Source organism: Symphalangus syndactylus, chromosome 22 (assembly GCF_028878055.3).
Source record: "Symphalangus syndactylus isolate Jambi chromosome 22, NHGRI_mSymSyn1-v2.1_pri, whole genome shotgun sequence".
Lineage (NCBI taxonomy): Eukaryota > Metazoa > Chordata > Mammalia > Primates > Hylobatidae > Symphalangus > Symphalangus syndactylus.
In genome coordinates, this window is record NC_072444.2 from 57,290,760 (window position 1) to 57,308,791 (window position 18,032).

An 18,032-nucleotide genomic window follows, 5' to 3' on the forward strand; every position below is an offset into this window, starting at 1 on the left:
CATCAAGATAATGGACCCATGTGATGTTCCGCAGAATGTCAAGGCAATCAAGTTCCTTGAGGACTAGATTATGACAAGAAAATTAACATGGCCCTAAAGCTATTGTGTTGAAGGTGTACTGTAGTCCTTGCCCTGGAAAGACTACAGTACTTTGATGCCATCACTAATGGATATTGAAAAAAAAAAGCATTTATCAACTCAGTAGCAATGTATTCCGTACCAGAGTCCATGCTAATCTGCTTCAGGAAGTATGTTATTTTATCTAACTTATCAGTTAGCATTGGGACTACCACTTGGCTAATTGTACAGTAGCCTATGGCTATCTGCTATGCTCCATCTGGTTTCTGCAGAGGCCACAGATGAATTGAGGGACATGATGTAGACCACGATCTCTGCCTCTTTCAGGATTTTTGTTGTGGCACTAATCTCTTCAGTTGTTTCAGGAATGCAGTATTGCATCAATTTTATCCGGGCAGAAAAGAGGGGCAGTTTCAGGGGGCTGCATTTAGCCTTTATTACCATAATGACTCTCCATCCACAGTCAGGGGAGAAACGTGAGTGTCTTGCTAGTTACTAAGTATCTCTATACCAACTACACACTTAGTGACTGGGAAATAAGCCAGTGTGGGTCAGTGGACAGGCATGTGTGACTCAGGCTAAAGCACTATGACATGACATCAGTGTGTCCTCACTTCTGTCAGAGGAGCATGGTGAGTTTTTGAGGTCCTTTGGTATTAGTGTCAGCTCAGACCCTCTATTTAACAGTTAATGAAATTTCTGGGTTTTCTTCTTTCTCAAAGGCGAAGTTACCCCAGCAAATGTTTTCTTTGGGGTAATAATTAGAGGCATATTTTCTGCATATCTCTGCGCTGGTGTTACACAATTCTTCCTCAAGGAGACCTAGTCTCTTCTTCAGTCTGCTGTCTACAACCTCTCATGGCCTTTAGACCAATAACCAGTGCCAGTACTTAGCACAGCTTGAGCAGGGGCGCACAAGCCCTGTTCTAGGAAGTAGTAGACGGTACCTGGAAGGGACTGTAGGATGTGGCTAATATACACTTTGGATATGGAGCTTTGGGTCTGTGAGCTGACTTACGTCTGGAAACTGGGTGAGGGGACTGTGATTTTCTGCGTGGAAACTGATGACAACCTTCAGCTCACCAGCTTGTGCATGCATGTGTGGGGTGTTTGCATGTGTGTGTTTATTTTTGATTATACAAATCAAGCAACACCCTAGTCAACTGCCCATCTATCTTGCCCCTTGAAACACCATCACTATAGATTTCTATTGATCAAGGCAGCCCAGTTGCTACTCCAGCCTTGCTGCACATTATGCTAATGATGTTAAGGGCTGCTTCCTGGCCTTTGCCATTTTGGGAACCCATTATTGCCTTTAGATTAAGGATCTCGGTTCCATGGCGGCATATTCATGGCAGTTCCTGCCTGCAGTGGACAGCCACCATAAAGAATCTCAATGATTCTTGTGCCCCCTTCATCAGTACATTTCTTATTGCCTTGTTGAAGGAAGTGTCCTTTGAGTCCTCTCAGAGAATTTATCATGTGATGGGGTCTCAGGTTTTACAGAATAAATCCACTCTAACGGTTCCATCCTTCTGTGCCTTCTTACCCCTTCTTCAGAGCTATGCCAAGGAAGTTTCAATATCTTCACCCCATTTACTGTAGGCCATCATTCTGCTCATGGTTCAAGGAGCCCTCCCAGTATGATATCAGGACTGGTTTCAGGTACCCTTATCAGCTAGTTGAATCCCAAGTCTCAGGTGAATGTTCTCTTGTCAGTCACCATCCCTATCTGTCCCTTTCCTTTGCTGAGTGGTCTCTTCACCCTCAAGAGTCACTCCTGCATGCTTGTTCATGAACACTGCTAGTATGTGTTAGCAAAGTGCTACAGTTCCTCTAGTATATAGTCTACTACTTCGTAGAATAGGGCCTGTATATCACTGTGCATGCATGCTGACACTGGCTATTGGTCTGGAGGCCATGAGAGGTAGTTGGGGGCAGATCTTGGGAAGAATAAATACCATTCTGCCATGCACCTATTTCCAATAATATCAGTACATGATCTTTCGACAAGTTGATCGAGGGAGGTGGGGGAACTGTTTTCCTCTGGCAATGGGGAGAAGCTTCTTTGGCTGGCCCAGAGGGTTCAAGATTCTCCAGCTTAACTACACGAATGCCCCCATACCAGGTTTCATAGTCCCACCCTTACTCATTAGGGCTCTGATTGTGACATAGGAGACGGGTCGAGGCTGCACATTTGACCTACTTTGAAAATTTGCCACATGGAAAAGTCATGACCTGGGTCTGATTTTCAGCCCAGTTGGCCCTGAAGCTGCAGGAGACAAGGGTCTCTTTTTCTACGGATACAGAATCTTTGCACTTTTAGAATATGCCTGAAGCCAGCAATTAGCTGGCTTGGTTTCTTTTTCTTTTTGCAAGACCTCAAATGCTTTCACAAATAGCCATTTCACACTCCCATTCTTATAGTTGTCATTATCTTCTGCCAATCAAATGATGCAGCCATTTGACCTTCCAGTGTCTTGCACTTTACCTGCACCTCATCTCAATCAACTGCAGGTGAAAGCTTGACTAATTGTGATGTCACCACATGCCACTTATCACCAGCAGAGGGATTCTTTTTTTTTTTTTTCTCGTTTTAGACAAATGGGTGTCAAGAACTGTGAAGAGTCTGAGATTACACTCTAGTTTCAAGCCAACACCTTACCCTGCCACATTCACGGATACTGATGGAAGACAAAGTCCTTTAACTCTGGCCTAGTAGTGTCATGTCATTTATAAAAGACCAAAGGTGAATTGTATCCCAACAGTCAGTATTCCCACTCCAAAATCTTATACCGAGGATGTCCTGGTTCAAATGTTTCTGTTTCAAAGTCCATAGAAAACAAAACCTGAGGCAAAATGTATTTCTTCATGTATATTGAAAGATATATTCCCAGGCTGGCTTGGTGGCTCACGCCTGTAATCCTAGCACTTTGGGAGGCCAAGGTGGGTGGATTACTTGAGGTCAGGAGTTCAAGACTAGCCTGGGCAACATGGTGAAACCCTGTCTCCACTAAAAATACAAAAATTAGCTGGGCATGGTGGTGGGTGCCTGTAATCCAAGCTACTCAGGAGGCTGAGGCAGAAGAATCGCTTGAACCCAGGAGGCGGAGGCTTCAGTGAGCCAAGATCATGCCACTGCACTCCAGCCTGGGTAACAGAGCGAGACTCCATCTCAAAAAAAAAAAAAAAAAAAGAAAGATAGAAAGATATGTAAAGATACGTTCCCAGGGCACTGATAACATGGCGGGAAAAGGAAGTGAGGTAGGGATGGAGGGAAAGCATATGATGCTTTATCAAGCTCGCCACAGTATCACAGACAAAGACAAATGTAAAGGGGTCCATTTCTCGGCTGTGTAGGACAGGCTGTTATTCCTTAGAACAGTCATTTGTGGGAAGGAAGGGAAAAGTTGGCTCTGCCAATTCCTTCCCACAGAGGCACTCCTCTGTGTAGACATTCCATCCTACCCTTCCCAGTTGTTGCTGATGGCCTCTCCAGGCAACCTCTGGGGAAGTGAGATTCAAGGCCCCACAGCATCTGCCTCTGGCTGTGGTGGGCTATGGTCCCCCTCTGCCTGCTCTTCTGCCTCTGACCCTAACCATCCGTGATTCTCGAGATGCTATCCCATCTGTTTTTACATGGACCCAGTGGGAATAATAATTGCTGCAGTGATTATTTTAAAAGAATGTCGTAAGAGAGAAAACATTTTGAAAAATTGTATGTTTTGTAGAAAAACTAGTTGTTATTTATCAGATTCCTTAAACTTGAGTCAGAAGAGGAAGAGGAGGTACCTGAACAGGACTTTGAAGGACAAGTAGAAGATACATAGATGAGGACACAGGGAAGGGCTTCTCAGGTGGATCATTCAGAGGCATGGAGGACAGGGGTGGGAGACGGCATACAACAGGGCCAGCCTGAGCAACATCGTGATATCCCATCTCTACAAAAGAGAAAATACCAGCTGGTCATGGTAGCGCATGCCTGTTGTCCCAGCTACTCGGGAGGCTGAGGTGAGAAGATCACTTGAGTCCATGAGGTCGAGGCTGCAGTGAGCTGTGAATGTGCCACTGCACTCCAGCCTGGGCCACAGAACAAGACCTTGTCTAAAAAAAAAAGAGCCAAGGCCCTGTCTCAATCAAAGAGCCAAATCCAGCCCTCCAACTTATTTTGTAATAAGATTTATTGAAACATAGCCACATCCATTCACTTATGTGTCGTTGTGGGCTGTTTTTCTATAGTTTCAACGGAGACCATCTGGCCTTTAAAACCTAAACTCTTTACTCTCTGGCACGTTACAGACCCCTGATGCAAAAGGAAATATTGAGTATATTACAAAGCTGGTAATTAATGAATATAAATTGCCTTTCCCTTTTCATCTTCCTCCTTTGTCTCACAAAGAATTGATCACATAATGGCTACATAATAAACACTGATTAGTGAACTTAGTCTTTGGAAATATATTTAATACCATTGCTTACTAAACAGAGTTAATCCTAGAAATTTACTAATTTAAAATCAATACCATAACCTACAAAGAATTTGAGGCATTTTATTCTATCCCCTTTACACGAACCATATTAATAATTGAGATGCTGTCTCACACATAATCACCAACTATTTGAAATCTGGCTGTTCTAGAAAATCTGGAATTAATGGGGACTCGGCATTACAATGACTCTTTAAAAACCACAAACTGCTGAACACTGACCGCATTTCCACAGGCAGCGAAGAAAAAATCTGAAACATTTTCTAGACTCCTTGAGGGGAGGAGTTGTTACGTCTCGCATGACTTGGCATAGGAGGGATTAATAAAGAATTGCTGAATAAATAAAGTGTCCAGAATAGTGCTGGGCACAGGATATGTTCTTGGTAAATGTTTGTTGAATTATCTGGCAAAATAATCCATTGATTCAAATGAATGAGAATTTTCAGGCCACAGAACACAGATCGTTGCTAGACCCAAGCTAACGGTCTCTGTAGGTTGCATACAAGTAATTTAAAATCTACATCTAATTTATTTGTCAGAACGTTGTATAACCATTGGTTGGCCCCAGATACTGGATGACCTTCCCAGTCAATACCACCTAACAAGAAAAGCTACATGTCAAAGACAGAAAGCTCAGTCTAGAGGGACCTCATGGCTGTACTGCTTTAAGGCCAATTAACTGGTGTCTGACATCTTCCAGTAAATCTAAATTAAATGTATTCTTGTGAATTCTAATTTCAAGTGAGTTTAATTGAACTTGGGAGGGAAGCTACCACTTAGTAAGTAAAATGAAAATGAAGTAATTGAATATTTTTCCAGAATTGTATTTGAAATGTGCTCCATCAAATGTTATTTCAGAACCCAGGTGATCAGCTGCACATGGTTAATATTTGGAAAGGGAAGAGGAGTATTTAAATGTCAGCTTGTAGCCACTAGGAGGGTAAATACAATAACCAGCTGTTCAGTTACTAGATGTGAGCTCTACTTGGCATTCAAAGCTTTTTTTTTTTTTTTCAAGTTGGAAGTTCAATAATGTGTTCAAAGGAATTAGGATGAGTTTGGACGACTAAAGCACAAAAACCAAAACCTTCTTTCCCCACTCCTCCCCCTTCTCAGTACACAAAAAGGACAGCAGTGCTGCTGATTTAAAATTGCAGGCATTTTGATGGGCTTAATCAACTGATTACACATTATAGTGTTGAACCCTTTATTTAATGACTATTTATTAAAGGCCCATGGTATTCCAGGCACTGTGGAGGATAGATGATTGAACAGGACTTAGTCTATGGCCTTAAGGAACTTTCTGTTCCGTAGTGAGATGAGACCTGCGAATTAAGTGGTATAGAAGAGGAAAATGTGGTGCATATGGTAAGAGCAAGCACCAAGCACTGAAGGAAGGTAGACTGCTGGCTGTGAAAACAAAGTACTCCTCTCAGGGGAGGTGGTATTTGAGCTGTAAATATTTGCAGGAGGAAAAGAAAGCATGGGACCTACTTGGAGGATGATGAAGCATTTAATTGGGCTGGTATGGAGGATTTGTGGAATGAGACAGTATGAAATAAAATAGCTGGTGTGATTATAAAGATCCTTAAGTGGGTCTGTACTTTATTCAGTACATAGCCTCTAAGCAGGGAAGGGGTTTGACCAGAAACAGGAAAGAAGAATCTAGATGTAATGCTCACTATCAGAAAAATTCAAATCATAACCACAATGTGATACCACCTCATACCTATTAGGATGGCTACTATCAAAAAATCAGAAAATAGCAAGTGTTGGAGAGTATATGGAGAAGTGGAACCCTTGGGCACTGTTGGCAGGGATGTAAAATGGTACAGCCACTGTGGAAAACAGTATGGAGATTCTTCTCAAAATTAAAAATAAAATTACTGTATTATCTAGCAATCCCACTTCTGGATATATATCCAAAAAAGTTGAAAGCCAGGTCTCAAAGATTTGTAGACCCACATTCATAGCAGCACCGTTTGCCATTGCCAAGAGATGGAAGTAACCCAAATGTCCATCAACAGGTGGTATATACATGTAGTAGAATATTATTAAGTCTTAAAATGGAAGGAAATACCATCAGATACTATAATGTGGAGGAACCTTAAAAACATTATGCTAAGTGAAATAAGTCAATCATGAAAAGATAAATACTATATGATTTGACTTATGTGAGGTATCTAAAGTTGAAAAATTCATAGAAACAGAAAGTAGGATGGTGGTTGCCAGGGACTAGGAGGAGGAAATGGCAAGTTGTTCAATGGGTAAAGAGTTTCAGATTTGCAAGAAGAAACATTTCTGGAGCTCTGTTTCACAACAGTGTGAATGTACATAACGCTACTGAATTGTACACTTAAAAATGGTTAAGATGGTAAATTTTTTATTATGTGGGCTTTCAAAACCATGATAATAATAATAATATAATAATAAAGAATATAGATACAGCAGCATGGTATGAATTGTATTGGGGTTGGAAGAGAGAGAAAGTGGGAAATCAGTTTAGAGGCTGTTGCCCTAGGCCTGGTGAGATGTAACTAGGGCAGGGACAGGAGAAAGGAAAAGGGGTTCTCAAGAGAGAATTAGTAGGATTTGGCACCTGCGGGAAACTCGATTGAGGGAGAGTGTCAGAGATGGCTTGGAGGTTCCCAACCAATGCTAGCGAGAAAACGATGGAGGCTTTCCCAGAAATAGTGATTTATGTGGGGAGATAAGGAATTTGGTTTTGGATTAATTCTGACTGCAGGTTGTGGCCAATTGTGCTGGAGCTGGTCTAATTATACTGTGTGCTAAGAGCTGTTGGAAACTCTTTTTTGTTTGTTTTGCATTTTCTCTCATGTTTCTATGTGTTTGACCTTCAGCTTCTTAGTTGGCCTTGCTCAATGGTTTATCCCGAACTTCAAATTAAGGGCGAGTTGCACATTTTCAAATGTGGGTCTCTCAGGAGTTCGTTCACTGAATCCTACAATTTGGGGTTGAATGTCTACAAGAGTGGTTGTAAAAATTAGGGAGCTATGAGGCTTTCTTTACTGAAAAACACCGTTTAAAAATTTTTTATCCTTTTTCATTAGAAATTTAATTTCCAACCTGGTCAAGTGAACACAATGCCCTTACCTTTTTAGTATGGCATCTTATTCGTCTAAACTGGAAGCAGCCTCAGAGGTGTGGGCTTATTTCTTTACTTTAGGCATTTCACAGGGACCAGAGGTTTACAAATGTATTCATGTCAGTGCTCTATAAGGTTATCACCTCAAGATTCCCAGAGTGGTGGCAGTAGTAGATTTGTAATTCCAAATCTGTGTTTCCACAGTTGAGAGAATTCTGCTGGAAATGGAAAAGGAGAGTAATGAAATAGACTGGTTTCACCTTGGCATGGATTGGTCTACAAAGATAATCACCCATTTGAGTATTGAGAAGTGTCTTTTTAGTGTTTGCTATACCAGGAGGTAAAAGAAACATTTGGGGACATTTTCAAAGACCAGGATCTGGGATTGGAATGGGATGCAATTTTAAGGTCATTATTGTGTCACTTATGTCAGAAAGAATTTTTCTTACTGATATTTGTGAGCAAATGATTGCAAGTGCTGACATGAAGTTGAGCTTTGTTTAACACATTGCATACATATTTCAGCCCTGAAAGACTCAGATACTTACAAAATTTTCCTTAGGCTTTGGAGAACAGGTTACATTTTGAGACAAGATTTTTATAGAACAATATGTGACTCTATAAGAAATTATAAATGCTTTTTTGAAGTTGGAATTGTAATGCATGTTTATTATAGAAATATTAGAAAACTTAGATGAATAAAAATGGCCCATATTCTCATTACACAGGAATAATCATTGTTTACCTTGTGTCATCTGGCCTTCAATATTATGGGGAGTGTCTGAGCATACTGGGTATGTGCTTTTTAATAGGACCATACTGTGCATATTAGTTTGTAACCTGATTTTTTTCAATTAATGTATCAGGTATATTTTCATATGACTGAAATTTCTCTTTTAATATCTTTTTTAAAAAGGTTACACAGTCTTTATTTTATAAATCCTCCCTGCTGGACACTTAGATTTTTTCCATTTTGCACTATTGGTTAACGGTGCGTATATGTATAACTACGAATCATTAAACCTGTTATGCCCTGGTTTAATGATCAGTAGCATTTTCTTTTCATCTCAAAAGTGTCCCAGTTGGTACAATAAAGAATATGGCACCCTGGTTAGTAAGAAAAACTGTGAAATCAGTCTTATAACTTAATTGTTGTGCATGTCCATTCATTTTTTTATCATAAACTCCTTAAAATATTAATAATTTTTGCACCAATCTAATAGCGTACCCATGTCAAATGGTATATATATTTAAAGGTTTTTGATGTAGTTCATTAAATTGCCCTTCAGAAATGTTATAAGGAGCTTTTAACTTGAGCCAGTACTGATCAGGCCACTAAATATAAGTGTGTGTTTTGAAATATGTGCTTTCTATTGACTTTGTTCAAAGTCGTTGTGATCTTTAGTAAGTGAGAATATAAACATAGATATTGCAGGATAGGAAGTGTTAGGGAGTGGAGGGAGGAAGGGAGAAACTGTGGAGAATGTTGGCAATACCTGGAGAATAAAGAGGTTCTAATTCTATAGCTATTTGAGAGTAAACAAAGTATCGCAGTATCAATGTTAGTCATTATTATCATAATAATGGCAGCTCCATCTACTGAATGTGACCATTTTCAATAAAGTATCTACCTCTCAAAGCAACTCTACAAATAGGTATTATTTTTCCAAAAAGAGAACTGAGGCTTAGAGATGTTGAGTAAGTACACACAGCTGGTAAACAGCAGAACCCAGGTGTGTCCATCTCTAACACCAAAGTTCTTTCTATTTGGCCATAATTTCTGTCTTGGTTCCCTAACCTCCCCTCTGTTCTGGATTTCCTCACTTTATGCCATGAAACATTAAAGATGGAGAAGGAGAGAGGTTGATATGGGGCCCACGGTCCTGAACTCTGTAAGCCAGAGAATTGTTGTCTGTAGTTCCCTCTAGGTAAGTCATTTCACTTTAAACTTTACCTGAATTTCTTTATAGATTGCTAGCATACAACAACTTTCTTGTTAATTCTTTATTTAATAGTCTAACAAAGAGGCAAGATGATGGGGAGGCAAAGTGCTGGGCTTACTGGCCCACCCTGCCCCCTCAACCCCGCACTGAGAGTTCAGTTTTTCACCTGTTAGAGTGGAAGTCCACAACATTTTTGACACCAGGGAGCGGTTTCATGGAAGACAATTTTTCCATGGAACAGGGTGGGGCCTGGATGGTTTCAGGATGAAATTGTTCCACCTCAGATCATCAGACATTAGAGTTTCATAAGAAGCACACGCAGCCTAGATTCCTCACCTGCACAGTTCACCATAGGGTTTGCAGACCACTATCAGTCTGCGGCCTGGGGGTTGGGGACCCCTGTGTTAGAGGACAAATTGTGATTCTCTGCTTTTTTTGAGAATAATATTAGAAAATAATGGTAGTGCAGATGCCATTGAAATAAAAACAAATTTAGATATGCCCTTGACAATTTCAAGTCAGCATTTGTTAGACTCACATTTAACAACAGGTTGAAGCTTTTGAAGCAGAGCGTCAATTTAAAAAATCTGGTGGCAGTAGAAATGGATTTTTTTTGTGAAAAGTAATATAACTTTGACTTGTCTCATTGCATTTTGATGGAATATCTCCCATGGAAAATTATCCTTCATTTACAGTCATTATCAAGTCAAATATTTTGTTTGAAAAGAGCCACTGAGTTAGGATGTACAGAAAATGGTTGAAATGGGACTTTGCAATGGGGCAAAGTTGAAGCACTAAAATGAAAATCAGATGATCTTGGAGGCAGTTCCTTAATGCCACTGCTCTACCTTGGAGAAGAAGATGAAATTCACAGCAATGCTCCAGCCTCAGCGTGCCCTCCCAGGCCTCCTCCTGATTTTATCAGGAAATACTTCCTTGAAGATTAAAGCTATAATTCAGAATCTAAGTCAAAGAAGAGTACCTTATTTAAACCCGTGATTTTAACTCACAGCAATAAGGCCACAGCAGAGAGGAGCTGAACATCTCTGTAGACTGGACCATCTGGACCATCACTTGCAAGTCCTTCTCTCAATGTTGTTGACGTCCCCTAAATAATGGATCTGCATTGACTGGTGCCACTGTCCCAAGAGGGGTTCCATGCTCAGCTCCTTTGCCTGCCTGTCTGCCTCTCTTTGTAGACAGGCAATTAACTGATTAGATCCAGACCTTAGTATTTGACTTGTTTCTTTTTCTCTGTGTCACGGGAATTCACTTCCTGTTTTAGGACATTTTCCCTTTTCAGCCTGATGGACCTGAGGATTTTTTATTCATTCATTTTTGTCCCAGTGTTCACAGATTTTTACACTCATGTTTCTCTGTTAGGTGCCCCTAAATGCCTCCTTTAGTGAGATGCCTCTTCCTCCCCCAAATCCAGAATTGTTCATCCTTTTTTTGTAGAAGTCATGGAGTTTTCTCGAGTGAGAGATAGTAAAAGGCCTGGAGCTCCAGCCGGATTGGCACGGGTACATGGTGGCTACTGGGGGCGTCACTTCTACCACATTATGTGGATCAAAACAAGTAGACGGGCAGCTGAGATTCAAGAGAAGGGGAAACAAGCTCTAGGTTGGGATGTGGATGTCCTGGAGGGGAGGAATTGTGGCAGCCAACTTTGGAGACTCCTACACTAGGCATTAGTTTACATTCCTGCACAAAATCTTTGGAAACACAAATATTTTGATACCAAACTGTTGACATCTTTCGGGTGCCAGTGAACCTATATTTTCTTACTCTAGATTCCTTATTAGTAGTAGTTTGCAAATCAGATGAAGCCAAAATAGTTTATAACAATGTCTGTTTCTCCACCAATGCTTTACCTTGTATTGATAAATTGAACCTTACCCATGTGTTCTATAAAAAGAAATTCTTACAGTGTAACTACTTAGTGTGACTATTTAAACTGACCTGCAGAGTTATCTTCCACTCAGTGTTAAGTACCACAATAATATCCCTGCACTGTGCACAGCAATATAGTGTAGCAATGGAGTGCATGGACCTGAGAGCCAGATTGCCTGAGTTCTAATATGAACTCTGCTACGTACTAGCTATATAACCTTCAATAAGTTTCTTAAGCCCTTTGTGAGTCAGTTTTCTCATCTATAAAATGAGAAACCTAGTAATACCACCATATAGGGTTGTAATGAAGATTAAATGTGCTCAGAACAGTACTAGACATATAGTAGCACACAGGATAGTTCAACTATTGTTATAGTTATTGTTGTTGTTACTGTTGTTGTTGTCATTGTTATGACAGAGCGATCAGCACTGAATGTTTAGGGCAAGTAATGAGTGGGACAGTTGGAACAGCCAAGGTACAAGGTCACCTCTCACCCATGGAATGCCATGACTTCTGGCCCACACTTATGCCCAATCCTTCTTGCTAGTGGGTGCATGGCACAAATGGTGGGCAGGCTGGGCAGCCCTCTGTGTTGCCTTCATTTCCATGTAATGACGTAGTGCTTTTATACGCCTTCCATGCTGTGAAAGACAAAGACTCTCTCCATCATTCAGGCCGTGATTGGCCATTCTGGTCTCAGAGTTATGTGGCTAATATCAGTCTTTTGGTGTTATACCAGAGCCTGGTAACAGGCTGGTCTTGTCTCTCAAAAGGATATCTAACCTTAGCCGTTGTTGGAGCTGTTTTAGTCCAGGACACAGTTGCTTTTCAGTTTGTTCCCCTATGGGATATCACAAAGTCTCCAAAATGCATTCACATTCATGCTGAGAAATCCAGAACTGCATTCTCAGCCAGGGCGTAGGGTCCAAGCCTCAAGAATGTTTGTGGCATCTGGACACCTGCTTCCTGGAGCAGGTCCTACTAAAAAAAAAAAACAATATTCCTGGGTACTTTAGATAGAGGATACTGCAAAACACTCAAATTGGATGTGGCTAGAAATATGCTATCCCAGGAATCCAGTTAGTATGTCAGCTTTTCTTCTGTTAGTTGGTGGATCAAAGTATAAGAATTTTTCTTGACCTTGATGGGAATGTCTCCACTCCACCCATACACTTAAACCCAAGGAACTGAGTTCAAAATGCAAATCCTGGATCATGCCTGGGTTAATGACCCATCTTCAGTTCCTTAGGCAACTCTCTAAAGCTAAAAGTCAACTTTAGAGTGTAGTATCACCTTCACTCATGATCACTGATGTGTTGCACTAGTTACAGGCATGTGGCTGGCCCCAAGGGCCAGTGTTCTAGTGAGCATGCCTATGGCCATTGCAAGATGTTAACATATCCCTGGAGCTGCCTGGTAAAGAGAATTCTGTGTCCTTCATATCCAGCTGTTTAGCAGACTAGAAATCCTGATAATGACTTTCTTGCTTAAAATAAGTTTAAAATGCTGACTAAATCATTTAACTATGTTTTCTTTTTTTTTTTTTTTTTTTTTTTTTTTGAGACGGAGTCTCGCTCTGTCGCCCAGGCTGGAGTGCAGTGGCGCAATCTCGGCTCACTGCAAGCTCCGCCTCCCGGGTTCACGCCATTCTCCTGCCTCAGCCTCTCCGAGTAGCTGGGACTACAGGCGCCCGCCACCACGCCCAGCTAATTTTTTTTTGGTATTTTTAGTAGAGACGGGGTTTCACCGTGGTCTCGATCTCCTGACCTCGTGATCCGCCCGCCTCGGCCTCCCAAAGTGCTGGGATTACAAGCGTGAGCCACCGCGCCCGGCCATTTAACTATGTTTTCAAAGGCATTGATGGGTTGGCAAAAAGTAAGGAACCTAATAGGCCACAATGGGCATCAGAGAGATGTTGTGACCCCATGCAGGCATTTGCTAGATTAGGTGAACTTGGCCATTAGTTCATACAGCCCTGGGAGACAGACGGACAAGCCTCAGATAGGAAATCCAATTGGTCCATCCAAAATGGGAACTATAATTGGAGAGTCCCACTATCCCAATCTATGTTAAGTTAAAACTCCAAATAGTTACACCCTCAGAGTAAGGATAAAGTAGGAATAAGCCTCAGGGGATGACAAGGAAAATTGCTTGTCTCAATCCTTGATTCTGAGTGGAAGAGAAAAATTCTCCTGTAAGAATTCAAAATTTTTTTATAATAATTCACATACCCTCACACAGTTTATATGCTCCCACATATTTTGTAGCCTGAACTCACACTGTTTAGATGGTCTGGAAAACCTCAGATAGAAAACTGAGTATTAAGTTCAGGTTGATTTGCCAGAGGCACCTGGCAAGAGGAAACAAATCCTCTCTGGAGGAACTCACCTGTATCCAAGACCTCCGGGAAGTCTCACAGATAATGTGAGAAGTGGGGGAAAATGAGCTCATATTTTGGGGGGAAAATTGTAAAAGCACATATAGAAACAATGTACTAAGACTGGAGAGCCTGAAAAGACAGTGATTTCAGATACAGGCATACCTTGGAGACATTGCAGGTTCAATTCCAGACCCCTGCAAGAAAGCAAATATTGAAATTAAACAAGTCGCATGAAATTTTTGGTTTCCCAGTGCATATGCAATTTTTGTTTACACAATCTGTAGTCTAAGCATTGTGTCTAAAAACACAATATGCATACCTTAATTTTAAAATGCTTCATTGCTAAAAATTGCTAATGATCATCTGAGCCATCTGTGAGTCTTTTTGCTAGTCAACTGTCATGCCCTGATGTTGTTGACTGCTGACCAATCGGGATAGTGGTTGCTGACAGGGTAGTTGTGACAATTTCTTAAATGAAGACAACAATGAAGTTTGCCACTTTGACTGACTCTTCCTTTCACAAAAGATTTCTCTAAAGCAAGCAATGCTGTTTTATAGCATTTTACCCAGATTAAGTCTTCTTTCAAAATTGAAGTCAATCCTCTAAAATCTCTGCTGCTGCTTTATCAACTAAGTCTATGTAATATTCTAAAGCCTTCATTGTCATTTCAACAATGCTCATAACTTCCTCAGCAGGAGTAGATTTCACCTCAAGAAACCACTTTCTTTGCTTATCCATAAGAAGTAACTCCTCGTCCATTCAAGTTTTATTATGAGATTGTGGCAATTCAATCACATCTTCAGGCTCCACTTCTAATTCTAGTTCCCTTGCTATTTCCACCATATATGCTATTATTTCTTCACTGAAACTTTGAACCCTCGAAGTCATCCGTGAAGGTTGGAATTAACTTCATTCAAACTTCTGTTAATGTTGATATTTTGACCTCCTCCCATGAATCATGAATATTTTTAATGGTATCTAGAATGGGGAATTCTTTCCAGAAGGTGTTCAATTTACTTTCCCCAGACTTATCAGAAGGATCATTGACAGCTATAGACTTATGAGAAGTATTTCTTAAATAATTAGACTTAAAAGTTGAAATTACTCTTTGATCCATGGGCTGAAGAATGAATGTTGTGTTAATAGGCGTGAACATTAATCTCCTTGTAAATGTCCGCCGGAGCTTTCAGGTGACCAGGTGTCTTGTCAATGAGCATTAATATTTTGAAAGGAATCTTGTTTTCTGAGCAGTAATATCAACAGTGGGCTTAAAATATTTAGTAAACCATGCTATAAACAGATGTGCTGCCATCCAAGCTTTGTTGTTCCATTCATAGAACACAGACAAAGTAGATTTGGCATAATTCTGAAGGACCCTAGGATTTTGAGAATGGCAAATGAGTATTGGTTTTAACTTAAAATTACCAGCTGCAGCTGCATTAGCCCGTAACAAGACAGTCTGCAAGTCCTTTGAAGTTTTAAATCCTGGCATTGACTTCTCCTCTTTAGCTATGAAAGTCCTAGATGGCATCTTCTTCCAATAGAAGGCTGTTTCACCTACACTGAAAATTTGTTGTTTAGTGTAGCCACCTTCATCTACTGTCTTAGCTAGATCTTCTGGATAACTTGCTGCAACTTCTACATCAGCACTTGCTGCTTCGCTTTGCATATTTATGTTATCCAGATGGCTTCCTTTCTTAAACCTCATGAACCAGCTTCTGCTGGCTTTAAACTTTTCTTCTGTAGTTTCCTTACTTCCCTCAGCCTTCATAGAATTAAAGAGAGTTCGAGTCTTGCTCTGGATTAGGCTTTGGGTTAAGGGAATGTAGTGGCTGGTTTGATCTTCTGTCAAAACCACTCAGACTTTCTATATGTCAGGAATAAGGCTGTTTTACTTTCTTACTGATATGTTCACTGGAGAGGCAGTTTTAATTTTCTTCAAGAATGTTTCCTTTGCATTCACAACTTGGATAACTGTTTAGTGCAAAGGCCTAACTTTCAGCCTAACTCAGCTTTCAACAAGCCTTTCTTACTAAGCTTAATCATTTTTAGCTTTTGATTTAAAGTGGGAGATGTGTGACTTTTCCTTTCATTTGATCAATTAAAGGTCATTGTAGCATTATTCATTGGCCTAATTTTAGTATCATTGTGTCTCAGGGAATAGGGAGGCCTGAGGATAGGGAGAGAGATGGGTGAATGGCCAGTCAGTGGAGAAGTCAGAACACACACAACATTTATTAAGTTCACCATCTTATATGGGTATGGTTTGTGGAGCTTCAAAACAATTACAATAGTAATATCATATATCACTGATCACAGATCACCATAACAGATATAGTAATGATAAATGCAGTAAATTTTGTTTTTTCTTACTGTATTTCACTGGATTGTAGTACAGTGAGAATAACCAAAAATGTGACACAGAGAGCTGAAGTGAGCACTTGCTGTCGGAAAAAATGGTGCTGATAGATTTGCTTGATGCAGTGCTGCCACATGTTTTCAATTTATTTTTTTTAAATAAAATATCTGCAAAGTGCATTGAAGTGAAGCACAATAAACCGAAGCATTCCTTTATCAGTATTAATAGACACAGATCATAACTAGGTTTAATATGTTTAAAGTAATTAACGAAGGAGCTTAGGAAATAACAAAGGAATATGATGCTTTAAATGATTAAGCAGAGTTGACAAAGAACCAAGTTAAAATTTTAGAAGTGAAAATTATAATAGTCAAAATTTAATGATTATATTTAACAGATTTAACAGCCAATTCGACCTAGCTTTAAAGAAGATTAGTGAACTGAAATAAATCTAAGGAAAGTAGACATAATGCAATCCAGAGAGGTAAAGAGATGGAAAAATGAGACGATAAGAGCCATGGAGGGTAGAATGAGAAAGTTTACAGATATCTAATGAAAATTTCAGAAGGAGAAAGGGAGAATATTGGAAAAGAGGCAGTATTTAAAGAGATAATGTACTTATCTAAAACTAATGAAATTAAACAGTTTCAGGAAACATATTTAATCTCAAGAAGGTCACATCAAAAAGTCCACAACTCAACATATCATAATGAAATTGTAATGCCAAAGACAAATGTAAATCAGTAAAAGAAAAAAAGTGTATATAGCTTTCAAAGAAAACAGCCCATTTTTAGGTCCTATTTGCCTTCCATATTGACCAGTGGGGAAACTAAATGGTAAGTGGACAAATTTGCTTACTTCTTTCTCCTGGACTTACTTTCTTTCTGACAATTATTTAAGACCTTTGTTAATAGGTACTTCCCTTTTGGAAAAATCAAGTTGTAGACTTTTTCTCCAAATTGAAAATGAAGTTCTTCAACATCTCACCTTGAACAGATATAAAACAATTTTAAAACCTTTAAAAGTGTATTGAGAAAAACCAGGCTTTTCAAAAACAACATGCCTGTCATTATCAAAAAGAGACATCTTTAGGTAAAAATAACAAAAAAACCTTGCTGCGTAGATAATGCAAATAGTTCTAGTTATCTGGTCAATGGGTAAAAAGCAAGGACTTAAGGTCTTCAGCTCCAATATTTTGCTCATTTCTTATTGCTGGAATTTCATGTCCTTTTCTTCCTGTTGAATGACTAAATGGAGTGGTGCTGGAGATGGTAAGCCCACATTTACTCCGACCCACTCTGCTCAGCCTCAGGAGTGGATGAATTCTCAGCTTTTGTCTCTACCATCTTGTCATTTGGGGTGTTATGAGCATCAGGGCCGGTACTTGAAGTTGTGGCTGCCCCGAGGCTGAAGTGTCTGCTGACCCTGGGTTCATTGCCTTGGTTTTCCTTACCCATGTCATTGCTGTCCTCTCTCTGTCGTCTTTGGCAAGGAGATATCCTGTGGAACCGTGGTCTATAGCCCCATCCACATCCCGCCTCACTGGTTTACCTTGTGCCCCTGCGTCCTGGCTGTCAGCACCTCCACCACTTCTCCCTGCATGGGAGGGTGGGAATACTGTGATTGCCCGCAGGTTCTCTGAGTGTAGTGAGGTGTGCACCCTGTGGGACCACTGTCCCATCCTGTTCTTTTTCTCTCTTTCACTATTGAGGACCCCTATGATGCGGAGTCTGTCATGGTTACGGCCTGCTCCATGTTTACCTCTTTGACCTGGAATTCCACCA

At 40.3% G+C, this 18,032-nt stretch overlaps 1 protein-coding gene across 1 annotated transcript in view; it reads left to right on the forward strand.

The window, feature by feature from the left end:
• The window catches only part of GPR39 (G protein-coupled receptor 39), a 228,932-nt gene that overhangs the window by 57,702 nt on the left and 153,198 nt on the right, over positions 1–18,032 (forward strand). The gene's annotated exons all lie outside the window — the stretch shown is intronic.